The sequence below is a fragment of the Phacochoerus africanus genome, chromosome 3, assembly GCF_016906955.1.
Source record: "Phacochoerus africanus isolate WHEZ1 chromosome 3, ROS_Pafr_v1, whole genome shotgun sequence".
In the NCBI taxonomy this organism is placed as follows: Eukaryota; Metazoa; Chordata; class Mammalia; order Artiodactyla; family Suidae; genus Phacochoerus; species Phacochoerus africanus.
In genome coordinates, this window is record NC_062546.1 from 202,239,199 (window position 1) to 202,255,143 (window position 15,945).

Sequence of the window (15,945 nt, forward strand, 5' to 3'; positions counted from 1 at the left end):
CCATTGTCCTAATATTGCCACCATGCAGCTTCATCCCCATTGGCACTGCCAGCCAAGGCCCGGCCCACTCCAGCAGGCAGCCTGGCTCTGATTGGCCTCCTGGACGTAGGGGATGGAGTGAGGACGGCTGGGGGCTGCGCTCTCCTTCCTAAACCACACCCTCTGGGGGCCCCCCATGTGCCCTTAGGCTGGAGTGAGGCCATTGGTACCAGCAGACAAGGGTTTCAGACTCATGTGCTTTATCTTTTAGCCAAGCCGAGGGTTGGATTAGAAATGCAGGGTGCAGTAGGAGCAATTGGGCAATGCTTTGTGGAACAGAGGGAAGCCTATGCATTTTGACAGCCCATGGGCAGGGCCTTTGGTGCCTAGCTCCCCACTGCCCCACTGCCCCGACTTGAGCAGACCAGCGTGTCTGCCCCATTGGGCCTTGACACCATGCTGTGGGGTAGGTGGCCTGGCGTGTGGTGGGATTGCACTGAGGCTGGACGCCTCACTCAGAAGAAAGGCAGCCGACTCTAGCTGGTGCTTATTCTGCCAAGAGGTCCATAGATGTTGTGTGATATTTGCAGCTGGGGAGAAATTCCAGAACAGGTGGGACGAAGTAGGGTTCTAGCTGCCTGCAGACCTCACAGTGCAGGACAAGGTGTTAGGCCCCCGGGGAGCCTGTGGATGACAGAAAACACAGTCACTCCCGGGTTACTAGCCCAGTCCCAGCAAGGCTGGAGGGAATCCTCCAGGAGCCAAACTGAGGGGAGGGCTCCGTCCTGCTATTTGGCATTCCCTTGGCAGCCCGGGGCTCTCCAGTCTGGCACCAGCAGCTCAGCTCTTGGCTCGCCTACTCTGTTACTGCTGATTACAGAGTTCTTTGCCTCATCTTCATCAGAATCTAGGCTCAGCAATGATCCGTAAAAATGTTCATTCCTCAAGGCAAGCGCGTACGAGGGTGAAAGAGCAGTGAGACCTCAGAGCCCTGTCTTACCCCTGAAAGTGTAAGATAACTTAGGATTTTCCAGCTCACTCGCTTAAATTTTTTTGGCCACTAAGCATTACATAGACCAATATTGGAAGAAAGAGAGCAGCAGAAAGGAATTAAAGACTCGGGTTTGGCAGAAGGGTTTCCAACAGTGCTTTCAGGAAAATTCCAGTCACCAGGGAGCCGAGTGCCTCTTCCTGGCTGACCTCGTCTTCCGCAGTTGCTGGAGGTGTTGGGGGGCTCAGGAAGCGATCCGTCCTGTCCCCATTTTTTCGCTGTGTTTGGAGGACATCTTCCAAAACATAGATGCTCAATTCTAAGTAACTCACAGATTAAGTCGTCCAGTTCCTGGAGGTGCACCCCACCGCTAACCTGCCCTTGTTGTCCCCCAGGGGGTCAGGGCAGAGGTCAGAGGGTTTCTTCCCGGGGGGTGTCTCTAGAGTTAAGACTGGTCACCTGTGACACCTGCTCCTCATTTTCTGGGATGAAACACGCCCAAACCACTGAAGATGAGACAGCAGAAAATGATTCTCCCTCCTCTAAATTTCCATGGACATATGCCATCAATATCAGGAGCTTTGGTTGGAGGTGGGTCAGGCTTCTGGAGAAAGGGCCACCCACCAAAGCTGGGGCAGTGACCAATGCATTCTAAGACCCTGTATTTAGAGGAGACAACTGTTCTTTCATCTGTTTATAACTAATCTAGTCTTTATTCACTGGTCTGGGGAGAAAAAAAGCTAATGTTCATTGTACCTAAAGCCTTCATTTCATCTGATAATTTCGAAAATTGCTTTTTTCTTTCCTGGAAAAAAAAAAAAACTCTGTTTCTCAAATAAACACCGTTTCTGCCCGCATCTCTCCCTACAGAGGGAGAGGGTGGGTTCCCAAGGGGAGGGGCGCTGTTGTGGGAAACTGTGCGTGCTTGGAGGGGAGCGTGAGCTTCCTGAGTGTGGAACATTCTGGATCAGGACTCTCTCTATGACCCTGACACCCACTCTAGGACTTGCCCTGCAGAAACAAACCCCGCTCCTGGGCGGCCTCCTCCGTCGCCGTGGGGAGACAGAAATGAGAGCTGACCCAGTGAGAACACAGGCCAAGGGGCCAGGGCTGTGTTTGCTGGGAGCGGTTCTCAAAATGTGGTCCCTGGGGCAGTGGCAGCAGCATCACCTGGGAACCCGCTAGACATGTAGATTCTCAGGGCCCGTCCCAGACCTCCTGGGCCTGGGATTCGCGGGTGGGGCCTGATTCTAGCCAGCCCCTCTGGGAATGCTGACGTAAGCTCAAGAGAGAACTCGGGGAAATCCATCTTCCTGGGCACATTCAACTGGGAAAATACGAACTTGAGGGTCAGTTACTCTCGTTCTGATGTTTAAGATTGAAGACCTGTGTTCCATCAAGTTCAGAAGTCACCCAGCAGCAGGACACGTTCCGATCAAACACTTTTCAGCCGCTTCCCTGCGCTCTGCTGAATGTCACAAGGCTGGGGATTGTGTTGTGGACACCCGCCCTGCTCCTGTCCCCACACCAGGGCGTGATGCTCGGGGCCCCTCCTGGGAAGGAAGGCGGGTGAGCCCAGGGGGCCCCACCTTCAGCTGGGGGCAGGGGGCCAGGGCCCCATCCATAAATCCATCCGCAGAATGTCCCCACGCCCCATCGGTTATACGTGAGCATCCATTTCTCGTGACAGAAAGCCTCTCCCGGAGCCAGGAGGGTGAGAAGGTCAGAGGGAGGAAGGGTCGCTATTGAGGTTTTTGTCTTTCCAGAGCACGGCGGTCAGCTTGGGGGGCAGCTCCCACAGGTCCACCCAAAAGAAGGCCGGCCTGGAGCTCTGGGCTCTCCCGAGCTGGTGTGGCGGGGCTCGTGTGCCCTCTGGGCCTCCACTGTCTCTGGACGGGAAGGGAGGCTCTCTGTGTCCCTCTGGGCCCACAGGTTCTGGTGGTGACAGGAGGCTTTTGTGCCCATGGGTCCTGGTGGGAACAGGTGGCTGTAGCCATCTTGACGCTGTGGTTTGGAGAGGAGCCCATCCCCCACATCATCAGGCAGTTTTTCCTTCCTCTTAAGTCGTGTATGTGTATTTGTTGATGCTTTAGATACAGTTCTGCCTCTGCCAAAACTTCTGCAAGTCAGCTTCTATGTCCTGACTTGTAGCTGTTAGTGAGGATTTAGGAGATGGATCATCTGCCCAGAGCTCGCTGGTGTCTGGCCAGGCTGGGCTGGCAGAACCCTGGCTGGGCTGGGGGGGGTGGGGAGGGGGAGGGCATGGAGAACCCGAGAGCAGGGGACCTGGGAGGGCCTCGCAAACCAAACCGCGCTGCACTCTAGGAGCGGCATGTCTTCATGTTTGCTGGTAGGTGGAAGCTGACTGCCCTGCTCCCTCTCGGGTGCTCCCAGCAAGCCCACCCTTTTGCAAATGCTGAGCTGACCAGTCGCCTCAGTCACCTCCCACCCCTGCCAGCATCCCACCCACCCTCCCCAGCCCAGCAGGCTCAGGCCCACCCACCCTGTTTAGCTCTGAGACAATGCAGAGGGGACATGCTTTCAGGACAGGAACCCCCCAGGGGCACAGAATTCATCTTGTGGCTCAATTCCCTGTGAATGGAGCATCTTTCTAGCACAGCGGCCCTTCAGGATTCTGCGTGAAGCCCCAGGACAAGCCGGCAGCCTCCCTGGGCAGGCGGGTCTCGGGAGCTTTGCCTATTGGGCTGAAGAGAAGTGGCCAGCCTCCAGCCCCAGGCGGCCCCCATGCACCCAGCCCGCACCCCATCCTCCGTGCGCTCGCCACGAAGAAGGTGGGTTTCACACATGGGTGAAAATCTGCCGTGGCAGAAAGCAGCCCACCACCCGTTCTCTTCAAGGGCCCCCCCACACTCCCTGCGATGTAACCGTGGGATAACAGTGTTGTTTATTTGCCTCAGCATTGGGCCATTTAGTCTATTTCAACAAACACTTCTTACTTAATAGGAGAAAATAGGCGCACACTGCAAAGGGGGGATTGAGACGGCGCCAGCTTTCCATGGCAGCCCCTGCTGTTGCCTGGGGTCCTGGAATCACACACACACATGCTCTCTGCGGTTGGGGATCCTTGCGGGAGGAGTGTCTAAAAGAGGCAGGCTGCAGTTCCTGCCGTGGCGCAGTGGGTTAAGAACCTGACTGCAGCAGCTTGGGTGGCTGCGGAGGCACAGGTTCAATGCTCGGCCTGGTACAGTGGGTTAAAGGAGCCAGTGTTGCTGCAGCTGTGGCTCGGATTCAGTCCCTGGCCCCGGAACTTCTATGTGCTGCAGGTGCAACTAAAAAAACAAAAACCCACAACAAACAAACAAACAAAACAGGCCTATAGGGACTTGCAACACAGACGGACGTCTTCCATCCTATGAGACCCCCTCAACTGAGCAAACCACCCTGCAGCCTCTGCTGCCCCTCCTCAGACCCTCCCCTTCCCCCAAACTCCCTCTGCCTCAGTGTCCTGAGAAAACGAGCACTGCTGAGCCTGGGGTGACAACTTCAGTGCTGGATGCCCTCTCGTACTTACCAGATTGGGGATCGTTTTTCTGTTTCAGAAGCTTCTCTCTCCAGGAAGGCAGATGAACCTAAGATCAGCCGGACACAGGAGCATGGCCCTTTGCTGCCAAGTCCTTAGCCTTCTGTGGGGGACGTGCAGCAGGGTGGGGTGACAGTGCTTAACCACGGAAGGCCAGTTGCCCAGGAAAACACTGTACCTGTGACCAGGTTGGCCTGTAAGAATGTTCTAGACGATCGCTGAGCCCCCTTCCCCACTCCATCCTCAGACCACCTCTGCTCCACTTTCCTCTCACTTTGTCTGGGGGCCCCTCAGTGCCCTCCAGGGAGCCAGCTAATGTGCTAAGTGGGCCACTTCTCTCCTCTGGCCCAGCTGAGTTAAACCCTGCTATAGCCCGACAGTGGCCTCCAGCCCAGCACTCCCCAAACCTCAGCAGCGGGCTTGCATCAGAATCCGGGGGACGGGGGTAGGGGAGCTGTTAAAACAGATGCCTGGGCACCTGTCCCACAGCTGGTTGGATCCCCTTGCAGAAGCCCAGCTCCAATGTTGCTCTTCAACATTGGGTCCACGGACCCCAGCGTCTCCCGGATGCGCGTTGGAAACCCACCATCTCTGGCCAGGCTCAGCACTGCTGAACTGGAATCTGCATTTCACCAAGATCCGCAGGAGAAGCCTGGGCAGGGCTGCTCCTAGAGAACCAGAACTTTTCTCATTTTTCCCGGGATCCCAGCACCTGGGAAGGGAACGAAGGAGGCCAGGGAGGGCCAAGGGCCCCACCGGGCCCTGGGCATGCGTACCTAGGACCGGCAGGTGAGACGTTCCCATCATGGGTTATTGGGCACTTAGAAGAAAAACCAACCTGCATCTCTGCTGCCCTGCAGGGTTCTAGAATCTCATGATACCGTCATTATTTTGGCCAGGTGACTTAAGCAAAATTCAGAGCTGGATGAACAAGAGGAGAATTTTTGCCTGTGTGTTTTCAGATCCCGTTTCTGGAAAGAGTGCCGCTTGGGCGCGGAACTGGGGCCGATCCCACCGCCCTCTGCCCGCGGGAGCGAAAGGCTATAATCTTGGCCATCCAGGTCCAGACTCGGAGCTCGGCTTTCTGGTAATAATGTTACCATCATTTTGTTGTTGTTGCTGAAAGTGTTCAAACCTATAATCACAGGGTTGGGGCACAGTGGGGTGCGGAGGGCCTTCTGGGCTGCATGCCCCCTCGGGATGGTTGGCTCCCAGAGCCCCGCTCTCTGGGGGCAGCGTGCTTTGCCATCACAGCTCCTCAGATGGGTAGGCGAGGCCCGGGACCGCGAGCTGAGTTTTCATTTGAGCAGATGTAGCAAACTCCTCCGCACTCCCCAGGGGGAGTAGTTCATGAGCAAGAAGCCTGTCTTGGAGTGGGGGCTGGCATCAGTCACCGTGAAGCTATTTCACTGCGGTGCCCCCCCCCCAGCCCGTGAAGAGGGGAGGTCAACCGGATATAAAAGTATAAAGACCTTACAACTAAGATTTACCCAGAAAGCATCTTGCAAAATAAACACGCGCACTAGGCCATCTGAAAGAGCCAGGCTGTGATGTGTCAGGTCACAGATGGAGCCCTGAGGGACCGAGGAGCCTGAGCAGGTGCTCTGGGGGGGTGGGAGAGGGGTGGCCCCTTCCCCGGCTCCTCTCCTGCACCCACACCCTACACATGTGATGTCACCTCATGCTCCCTTTCCAGCGGGTCTCCTCCCTCCCCGTTATTGTCTCTAATGGGAGTTTGCAGGGAAGTATCTGGGGGCGGGCGGGGGACCAGATAGGAAGGTATTGTTTTCTTTTCTAGTATGGAAGCCCTCGATGGAGCTCTTGCTTTGCGAAGACTTTTCCTCCTCGCCAGCCCGCGGCCCTGGGCGAGCTCACTGACCTTGACCAAGCCCAGGCTGGTGCTGGAAACATCTGCCTCTTGGCCTTTGCCTGCCAGACAAAGAGGATGTGGGTGAGGCTGCACGCCCCCAGGGCCGGCTGTGCCTGGGAAGCCAAAAGATGGGACCTGGATTCAAGAACATGCCAGCTTGGAGTTCCCGGCATGGCGTGGCGGAAACGAATCCGACTAGGAACCATGAGGCTGCGGGTTCTATCTCTGGCCTCGCTCAGTGGGTTAAGGATCCGGCGTTGCCATGAGCCATAGTGTAGTTCGCAGACGCGGCTCCGATCTGGCATTGCTGTGGCTGTGATGTAGGCTGGTGGCTGTAGCTCCAATTTGACCCCTAGCCTGGGAACCTCCATATGCCACGGGTGTGGCCCTAAAAGGACCAAAGACAAAAAAAAAAAAAAAAGGAGAGAGAATGTGCTGTCTTCTTAATAAAGCTCACCCAGGTCCCCAGCCAGGGGAGGCTGCACTTCCCAGAGTGTAATTCTTTCATCTCCCGGAGGAGAGGGGCAAGGGGCGAGGGCTGTCAGCATCTACTCGTCCTGGCCCTTCCCGTCACCACCTTGAAAACCCACAGTGGCTTTGAAGGACACAGCCTTTCACCGCAGGACAAGGGCGTCCAGGGACACTGGTGTGCCTGGGATGCTATCTCCTGGGAGACGGGCCTGTTTTTCCAGCCCCAGCCCAGCTCTCTGCTGGTTTGGCTTCACCGGCGTCTTCCAGAGAAGACGAGGTCCTCTGAAGAAGCAGCCGCCGTTGCCCTGGGCCCTGTTGGACCCCCTCCTGGTAAGATGTCCCACCTGCCATGACTGTAACCAGGGGTTCCCCGGACCCTGCCCACAAAGCTCCCCCCGCCAGACCCCCCTTCTCCGGCCTGCGGTCAGCTCCTCGCAGCCGCCTCCGCTGTCGGTGGCTCTGTCTGCCTGAGCATCTCCGCCCAACGTGAATCATCTGCCTTCACTCACTCTCTGAATTGAGGATTTCACTGAAATCCCCAGGTCTTTCCCTACCAGGCAGCCTTAGTCAGTGACCTCACAGAGGCCACGAACTTCCCCTTCCTCATCTTCAAGATCATGGCCAAGGTTAGCTCTCAACCCAGGCTTGTTGTGTTCTCCAAACACAGCTGTTATTTCATCTCTGTCTTTGCTCCGCTTTGCAGCTCAGGGGGCTGGTTCCAAACCAGCGATAGGTTTGGCTTCCTGTGCTCACCTCGCCACTCCCGCCTGACAGTATTTTAACAGAACTGTTCTTTATTTGGATAGTGAGCTGGAAAACCTCAAAGTTGAGACGCTGTGGCTTTTTCCAAAGTCAGGAAGAAAGTTTGGGGAGGTGACAGGAAAATAACCCTTTTTCTCTTAGACTCTGCTGTTGAGAGATTTCTTTATCACTTGTGTCTGAGTGTGCATCTGAGTATCTGCGTGTGAGTATGTGTGTGTGCAAATGAGTGTGTGTTTGTGGGAGAGAGTAGGAGTGTATGTGTGGGAGTATATGCAAGTATGTCTGCGTGCACAATCGTGTTTGTATGTGTGTACATTTTAGTCTGTCTGTTCCCTTCTTTTCTTTCTTTCTTTCTTTCTTTCTTTCTTTCTTTCTTTCTTTCTTTCTTTCTTTCTTTCTTTCTTTCTTTCTTTCTTTCTTTTTCTTTTTCCTTCCTCCCTTCCTTCTTTCTCTCTCTTTTCCTTCCTTCCTTCTTTCGCTCTCTCTCTTTCTTTCTTTCTCTTTTTCCTTCCTTCTTTTCTTTTCTCTTCTTTTCTTTTCTGGGCCACACCTGCAGCATACAAACGTTCCTGGGCTAGGGGTCGAATTGGAGCTGCATCTGCAACCCACACTGCAGCTCATGGCACCATCCAGTCCTGAGCGAGGCCAGGGATCAAGCCCACATCCTCAAAGACACTATTTTGGCTTCTTAACCCACTGAGCCACAATGGGAACTCCCTGAGTTGGTTTATTGCTGATCTTAGCCACATGGGGACAGTACCGCGGGACCAACCTGGGAAGCTGTGGTTTGGCAAACCTCACACTCATCCCAGCTGGCTCCTCTGCTTCCTGACTGCAGGTGGAGACTGAGAGAGCCAAAGGCTTACGTTCCAGCCTGCGTTCAGCAAGGGGTGGCTGTGTGATGGAGTTGCGGAGGACGAGACCCTGTGAGCCAGGACAGGACAGGATATGCTGCGGTCACACACGGCCCCTGGCTTATTAGTAGTTTAGCACAACAGGGTGTTGTGCTCACTCATGGTGCACGCCGCTGTGGGTCTACTGGGGACTCTGTTCCACAGTGTCCCTTGGGAGCTCTCTTCCTTCTGCCCATCTGGAACATTCAATTCCTGAGGCTGCCACCACAGGAATGAGGAAGATGGAGGACCTTTCAGGTTGGTAGTTGCCATGGCTGTCAAGTGCCATGTGTCACTTTTGCCCACTGTCTATTGCGCAGAACTTGCCATGTAGTTTCAACCTAACTGCAAGGAAGGCTCAGAAATGAAGGGGATTGATTTAGCAGTGCCTTGCGTGAGCACGCGTTGCCACAAAGATGTAACTGTAATGCTGGGGTCTGGAGTTACTTCTGGAAAAACTTCCACTTTCCTGATGAAAGGGACGAACATGACACCTCCCCCTCTAACTCACGCGTGGTCTTGATGGCTGGTGCTGGGGCAGCCCTCTTGTGACTGTGACCCAGCAAACCAGTATACTAAGGAGGTGAAACGGAAAGAGCTTCGATGACATGGGTGAGCTGCCCTGGCCCCGGTTTGCTGTCCAGGCATCCTGCTCTGGGAAAAACTCCACCCCGCTGGTTTAGGCCACTCTTAGGTATTTTTGTTACTTGCATACAAACTCATTCCTAACAGATACAGAGGCTTTGGAGAGAAAGTTGATGTTCAGAAGCTATTTGAAAGAAAATTTCTCTAATGGGGAGGGTGTAGGATGAAAAAGAGAGAGAGGAGGGGGGAGGATACGCCAGCTGTGAGGTTCTGTTGAGAAATAGTAGATACAGAATTCCTGCTTTGGGGGGAGTTTCCATTGTGGCTCGGCAGTAATGAACCTGACTAGTATCCCTGAGGATGCAAGTTCAATCCCTGGTCCCGCTCAGTGGGTTAAGTATCCACCATTGCCTCAAGCTTTGGTGTTGGTCACAGCCGAGTCTTCGATTCCATGTGGCTGTGCCTGTGGTACAGGCCAGCAGCTGAAGCTCTGACTCAGCCCCTAGCCTGGGAACTTCCATATGGTACAGGTGTGGTCCTAAAATGAAAAAAAAAAAAAGAATTCCTGCTTTTTGGTGCAATGAGTGTTTATCCAGCCAGGACTTGTCCTGGCTAAATGCCCGCTCTGCAAAGACGGCCGTGGACCTTGGGGCTCTGTCCTGACTGGTAGAAGGCTCCTGAGCCTCATTACCATAAACCAGACCAGGCTTCTAATCAACGAGTGTGGCCATGGGGGCCCTGGACCCTTAGGTGGAGGCACCATTGACTCAACCCTCCTTCCTGGCAATGAGCTCTGCAAGTGGTGGGCGACTCCCAGGAGCGCAGCCTCCACTGAAAGGAGCATGTTGGGGGCTGCCTCCCCCACCCCAGTGGCTTCCAAGAGAGCTCCACCCCTTCCCCTTGTATCCACCCCCCTCCCACCCCCAACAAGGCGCAGATCTGACTGAATATTTAGGATCCCGAACAGGATTGTGGTCCAGGTTTCCAGGCATCGAAGCCTGTTGGACTGTGTTCGCTCAAGAGCCTTCAGGCCATGCCCAAAGCTGATGCTCCTTGGGCTCCTCTTCCTCTTTCCTTCCCCCAAGCCACCCCACCCCCACCCCAGACCCTGACGCAGAGGACTCAGCCCTGCCTTGCATCTCTTGGTCTTCTGCCAACCCACAGTCCCAAACAGACAGGCTAGGGCCATTCTGCTCTCAGCCATACATTTTTTTCATGCTGCACAAACCCATCCACTGGCAGATTCTAGGGGACACAAAGGAGATGTGCTGTAATCTCAAATTAAGGACAATCCTTTTCTGCAAAACTGTCCCCAGGGCCCAGGCTCCTGCTTCCTCTTCCTGCTTGGCCATGTTTCCACAGATGGATCCAGCCAGGACCTCGCCGTCCATTGGACTTCCTGGCTTTCTGTCTCCATTTTCTGGGAGACCAGGTTCTGAGGATGAAGAAGTTGGGTGTCTCCAGATGTCCGACCGTGGCAGCGCCCTCCCCACCAGGCGATACAGGTGCCCTTGCTGGAGAGCAGTTCCCTGTCCCCTCAGTGAGGGGAGGGGCAGTTAGACACCCCCCGTCCCATACCTCCCAGCCTGAGCCTGCCTCAGAACTCTTGAGGAGCCCCTAACCCTGTGCAGCCGCCTTGGTTACCCATCACCCCCTTTCACCCTCTAACCCAAGCCCCAAGCCAGCTAGGGTGTCTGTTTCCCCATTTCAGGGTCACAAGGTGACGTTTACCAGGCAGAAACGTCAGAATTTGGAGGGATGGGGAAGCTGGTGTTTGGAAAGAGATTCGAACTGGAGATTAGGAAAACTGGTGGCAGACTCTGCCACAGGCCGGGGCGCTGATACTGGTCTAGTCACCTCTGTCCTTGGGCCTCTGTGTCCTCAGTTGAAAATAACTGGACTACTCCTAAAGTGGTTCAAGTTTTCAGAGGTGTTTCTTAGCAAGTTGCACCTCTTGGAAACAAGGGGCGTCTCCAGACCTTTCCCCTGACCTCCCTGAAGTCTTCCTGAGATGTAGAAGGTTCTAGAATATTCCCCTTGCCTCAGGGGACATGTCTTTTCTCTGACTTTTGGTGATCGATCCTTGGACGGCAGAGATGTTCCCACATCTGCTGTTTGACTGCAGCAGAGTTGCTCTGGTGCACATGGCTTTTTGTTTTACTCTTGACTCATCACAGTCAAGCGTTTTCAGAAGGGGTAAGACAGGGCAGTCCCGCCTGGGCTGCTCTTCAGCACAGACGCCCTTAAGCCTCTGGGTGCATCTGTCATCTGTTCTTGCACAGACATCATGAGGCCACCACCACTGTCTGCAATTTCTGAATAGCTCTGGAGGGTGTTTTACAGCTGAATAGGCAGGTCTTGCCGAGGAGCTGCCCCTCCAATATCTTCTGTCTGTACGTGTTTTAAGTGGGTACCCCGAGGCATAGAAATGATTTCTTTTCAGTCATAAAAGCATCACTAAAGAGATAAGCCTCCATCCTCCAGGGGAGCCGAATGAATGAGCGTGTGAAGTGAGCCCCCGTGGGAATGTAAGTCCATCACCTGGATTTCCAGAGATAAAGAGACGTTTAGGGTCATCCCTGCTTATGGAGGACAGCCAGACGGGTCCCACCTGTCAGGGAGTCCTGCATCCTGCAGACGGTTCAAATGAACCCACAGACTAAGTCTGGAGAAAATTAGTTTGAAAATCTAAGTCACAGTAATTGAGAAACTCTACATGAAGGGAGTCAGCACAGAACTCAGCACATATGATAGGAACCCTCCAAGTAAGAATGCTTCCTGCCATGTAAAAAATGCCAAATGAGGTGATTTGTGGGGTGACCTGGGCCGTAGGAAGGTAAAAGCTAGTGTGGCAGTTTTGGTCCTAAGAGGATGCAGTATTATCTACCATGCCACGTGCTCTTTAAAAAAAAATTATTAAAGTATAATTGCTTTACAATGTCCTGCCAATTTCTGCTGTACAGCAGAGTGACCCAGTCATACATACGAATGCATTATTTTTCTCATGCTATCTTCCATCATGTTCCATCACAAGACACTGGGTATATTCCCTGTGCTGGACAGCAGGGCCTCATTGCTCATCCATTCTAAATGGAATAGTTTGCATCTACGAACCCCAGACTCCCAGTCCACCGCTCACACCCACTCTCCCTTGGCAGGCTCAAGTCTGCTGTCTATGTCTGTGAGTCTGTTTCGGTTCTCTAGCTAGGTTCACCTGTGCAGTATTTTAGATGCCCATGACCTTGCTACTCCCCCATCAGCAGGTAGAGTCCCTTGCACCTCCCCCACCTTGAACATTATTTACAATTGCTAAGATATGGAAGCAACCTACGGGTCCATCAACTGATGAATGGTTAAGAAGATGTGGTATGTGTGTGTGTATACAGGCTAATGCGGGATAATAGATGCATTAGTCTGTTTCTGGTTCTCCATTCTCTTCCACTGGTCTGTTTATACATCCTCTGACCAATACTGCATTCTTTTCATTAGTATAACTTTGTAATTAGGTCCTGATATCAGGTAGTGTAGGTTGAGTAATTTTGTTTTTCTTCAAGGCGGCCTCGGCTGTCTTGGTCCTTTGAATTTGCACATTTTTATAAACAGTTTGTTCCATGGTTGGGATTCTCTTGAACATGTAGATCACTTTAGGGAAGACTGGAATTGTTCACAATATTGGATTTTTCAATCAATGAACATAATATAATCCACTCTTTTATGCACAGGAAAAAATTAAACAAAGACCAGACCCAGGATTGAGACTCTTTGTGGGGATTTCACTGAAGGGGGAAATCATGAGCCCAAGCCATGCTCATGAAGACCTGCAGCATCTGTTTCCTTGAGACCGTGGAGGAGACGAGAGCTCGAAGGAAAAAGCAGCATCAATGAGACGGTGGTGTGCACCCAGGCTGATGCGGTCAAGGGGCCCAGGGCCAGGCGTGGACATGCGCAGCTTGTGCATAAGCTGCCTATTCTCAGCCAAGAAGTGCGTTTTGCCTCAGGGTTTTCCTGTAGGAACGGCATCAATAATCTCTGCCTCACTATGTCACGGGGAATTTGTAGGAATTAAACGAGATTCAGTGGATGGATGGTCCCTCTGAATTACAGGGCTCCATTCAAACGTTAGAAGTTCTTATTTCTACCCCACAGCCACATCCCAGGATCACTTTTAGGACACAGATTATCAACTCGACCTCTTCAGATGATCCAGGATGGTGGATGCTAATAAATTTGCCTTTTGTTAATTTTTTTAACTTTTTTTCTGTCTTTTTAGGGCCACACCTGCTGCATATGGAAGTTCCCAGGCTAGTGGTCGAATCGGAGCTGTAGCCACCGGCCTACGCCACAGCCACAGCAATACCAGATCTGAGCTACGTCTGCAACCTACACCAGAGCTCACAGCAACGCTGGATCCTTAACCCACTGAGCAAGGCCAGGGATCAAACCTACATCTTCATGGATGCTACTAGTCAGATTTGTTTCCACTGAGCCACGTCTGGAACGCCCTGTTAATTTTTTTTTTTAATAAGGCATCATTTAACTAAAATTTAACCTGGAAGCCATCCGTGACTCTCTTTCTTTATGTGACCTCCAATCCTGAAGTAGTTCTACTTTGTCAAGGCTTCCAGACTGTGCGCTCCTGCTTCTTCTCAATTCCCTTCGCTCCAATTCTCAGACTCGGCCTGGGGGACCCAGGAAGCAGGCTCCCGGCAGAATCCCACTTGCTGCTATTCAATGAGGAAGTACACAGTACCTGGAAAAGACAGTAAGGACAGAAAGGAAAGGGAGAGCCAGTCTGAGGGTGGAGGCCTCACACGACGACCACTCCTTAGTTGTAACTGCACCTCCAGATCTTAGGGGACAGTTTTCTGAGGGGCCTAGGGACGCCCGGGTCTCGGGAAAATCCATCATGGGGAAGGAAGGGGAGATCACTCCTCCATCTGCTTCCATCCTCTTCTGGTCGAGGATTCACCCCATGGGACTTCCAATCCCCCTCGTTTTTCTACACGGGCACTGGGGGAGGGGAGAGCAGGCAGGACTTGTGTAGGATTGTGCCTGCGTGATCACTGGAGTCCATGCAGAGCTGATCAGAGCAGTGGCTGGTGCAGAACAAGCAGCAAAGACCCTGGAAATAGAGGAGGAACAGAAGCACCTGAAACACCTGGCCATCATCTCTCACCTGGGTGCCTTCCCCGGCTTCCCGATGTCCAGTGCAGTGCCTGAGCTTCACAGACATCCAGAGGGGGTGTTGAATGTTCTTATTGCCTCTTCCCTTAAAGAATACTCCTTATAATATCTTCTCCCACAAAGGGACTATTTCTTCTCTAATGTCCCCTGTGACTTGAGGTTGTAGAAAGAGAACTGACTACGGTGTGTTAAGGAGCCTGGAGTCTCACGCATGGACGTGAATCCTGTTCTGCTCCACATTTGCTTTGAGACCTTGGATCTCTCTGAAGTATGATGATCTCGTCTGTAATAAGGATATTAATGGTCCTACCAAATAAGATGTTCTATTAAATGAGTAGCTAATGTTGAACACGCACCAGTGTGTCAGGGGCAAGGCAGGCTTCCGGGGATATTGTCATCAACATACCGTCACTGGCAGCATCATTGTCACTGTCAGCAGCGGCAGCAGCATCCACGCAGCATCATTGTTACTGTCAGCAGCGGCAGCAGCATCCACGCAGCATCATTGTTACTGTCAGCAGCGGCAGCAGCATCCACGCAGCATCATTGTCACTGTCAGCAGCGGCAGCAGCATCCACGCAGCATCATTGTCATGGTCAGTAGTGTCATTCTCAGCAGCAGCTGCAGCGGCGTCATCCCCAAGGTCATCATGTCCTCATCAGCACAGTGATGATTAGCAGATCCCTGCTTTGCTGCTTCCAACAGTGTGATGTGATTTCATTTTCTGTTTTCTTTTTTTATTTGTTTTTAGGGCCGTACCCATGGTGTATGGAGGTTCCCAGGCTAGGTGTGTAATCGGAGCTACAGCTGCCGGCCTATACCACAGCCACCGCAACGCCGGATCCGAGCCGCATCTGCGACCTACACCACAGCTCACGGCAACACCAGATCCTTAACCCACTGAGCGAGGTTCAGGGATCGAATCCACAACCTCATGCTTCCTAGTCAGATTCATTTCCGCCTCGCCACCATGGAAACTCCCGGTTTCGTTTTCAAATTACAGAGATAATAACAATTTCTTCTGAAGACTTTCGGAAGAATAGGATGAGTCCAATTTGTGAAGAAGCTTTGTTCATTATGATGCCACCTCGTAAGGTTCGGGGTCATGATTACTCTGATTTCCCTCTCAATTCCCAAGCTCGAAGCATTGAAGACGCATTGTAAGAAAGAAAACACAAGAGAGGGGTCTGGCTGGAGAGGGAGGTGGAGCTCCCTTGGAACAGAGACAGAGAGACAGTCGCAACCTTTCCCAGGAGCTCACCGCACCCCACCCCCAGGACGATGTTCCGAGGTAGGATGCCTGAACCTCATTTTGCAAATGAGGAAAAGAAAGCTCAGAAAGATCAAGGAATCCACCCAAGATCACAGGACCGGCAAATCACAGGGCCCAGCCCCCACTCCTTCCCCAACACAGCACACTGCACTGCTGGCGTGCGGAGCGCTCTGCCTCTCTAGATTCAAACAGCCACTTCCGCACAGCCTGAAAACCAGAAATCAATCCCCGTGCCTCTGGGAACACTCCGAGAAGGGAGAGAGGTGTGCAGCCTGTCCTTGTGTATATGTTCCATGCATTCGCTTCCACCTGGTTTCAAGCTGTAAGTCAATCTCGGAGCCACTAAGCTAAATTCCCAGGGTGCTCTTAAGATACAGAAATTCCAGCAGTAAACAG

The 15,945-nt window shown here is 52.9% G+C and overlaps 1 long non-coding RNA gene across 1 annotated transcript; it reads left to right on the forward strand.

Annotated features, from left to right (window-relative positions):
* Positions 1-7,086: 7,086 nt before the first annotated feature.
* On the forward strand, positions 7,087-13,170 carry LOC125122312 (uncharacterized). Its single transcript, XR_007133763.1, has 3 exons — positions 7,087-7,182; positions 8,453-8,765; positions 12,815-13,170. It is a non-coding gene; the product is annotated as an uncharacterized LOC125122312 (long non-coding RNA).
* The last annotated feature ends 2,775 nt before the right edge of the window (positions 13,171-15,945 follow it).